The sequence below is a fragment of the Mus pahari genome, chromosome 1, assembly GCF_900095145.1.
Source record: "Mus pahari chromosome 1, PAHARI_EIJ_v1.1, whole genome shotgun sequence".
NCBI classification, from domain to species: Eukaryota; Metazoa; Chordata; class Mammalia; order Rodentia; family Muridae; genus Mus; species Mus pahari.
Window position 1 is genome coordinate 132230375 of NC_034590.1, and position 1711 is coordinate 132232085.

The following is a 1711-nucleotide window of genomic DNA, read 5'->3' on the forward strand; positions in this document are numbered from 1 at the left end:
ACTGCCTTCGCTATTATAATAGTTTTAATTTTCATTGGTTGGATAAATGAATAGCTAGGACATTTGTGAGACATACTTTCTTGTGTGCTTTTTAATGTATTTACAGAGAGGAGAAACTGAGTGTAGGTGGCACAATCTCATAGGCCAGAGCAAAGTATCGGAGGGGGGGGGGGAATGAGATAATAAAACGCCAAATGAGCATTAAAATGTCCCTTCTCTGTTTCCTGATTTACTCGCATTTGAATAAACAACCTCACACACCTTCAACCATGCTCTCTCTGCTTTGAAGGACTTCACTTTCAACAATGAGCAGAGAATTTGCCTTCATGAAATTGTTCCTTGACAGGTATTTGTTCACAAGAATTAGAGAAGTAACTATATTCACATTGTTTTAAATGGTTTATTAAAAGTTTTAAAGAGATGTTAAATGAGGACATATAGCAAGATGGCATAGAAGGGAGAGTCTGATGACCCGAGTCCACTCCCTGAAACCCATATTAAGGTGCTGTAACTAAGTATGTCTTCTCTCCACCTGAAGTAATTGTCCTCTCGTAAGCTTACTGCTGAATAAGCTCATCCTTTCCAGTTCTTTCTGAACTTTGGTTGGCAGATTCAACTCAGCTGCTCTGAACCAAACTCTCCTCCAAGCTGACTGATTCAAACTGGATTCTCTCCACTTCTGGCTAAACTGCTTTGCTTGAACTCAAACTGACTCTGGCAATTTGTTCTAATTCCCTGTCTCTTTCTCATTCTTTCACTATTCTGTCTTCATCTGCAACCTGTCTCTGTAAAGCTGTCCCAGAAAAACTGCCTCTGAACTCCATGAACTGAATTGCCACCAACTCAACTCTCCTGTACTGCCTCACAACCCATTCCTGAGTGCTGGGATTAAAGGAATGGACCACCACGCTTGACACTAAGATATTTTTTACCTGGAACTTGCTCTGTTCCATGCTTGCCTTGAAGTCAGAGATCTGTTTGCCTATGTTTCCTTGATTTAAAGGCTTGTCTGGATTAAAATATCTCTACAAGTTTCACTAAGTTGAACTCTTACCTGAATACATAAGCTGTCGCATCAGAGCACCCCACTTCACAAATGTTATGCACACAGAGGGAAAGAACAGAAGAGAGGGGCTGAAGAAGAGAGGGAGAGAGACAGAGAGGAAACCTTAATTGTATTTACTTATTCATTTTTAATATTTCTGTATAGCCCAGACTGGCCTTAAATTTGTCATTTTTGGGTCTGCAACCGTATAGATGGAACAATAATATGAACTAACCAGTACCCCCAGAGCTCATGTCTCTAGGCTGCATATGTAGCAGAAGATAGCCTAGTCGGCCATCATTGGGAAGAAAGGCCCCTAGGTATTGCAAGCTTTATATGACCCAGTACAGGGGAATGCCAGAGCCAAGAAATGGGAGTGGGTGGGTAGGGGAGCAGGGTGGGGGGAGGGTATAGGGAACTTTCAGGATAGAATTTGAAATTTAAATAAAGAAAATATCGAATAAAAAAAAGTTGAAAAAAATGTGTCATTTTTGGCCTCCCGGTTGTTAGAGTAATGGGTGCTAATCAGCATGTCCAGAACTTTAAGTTTCACTCACATGTGTGTATGTTATTTTAATATATATTAAAATAATGGTGAATTTTAATAGTAACACACATAAAAACCTATACACGTGTGTGTGTGTTGTGTGTGTGTGTGTGTGTGTG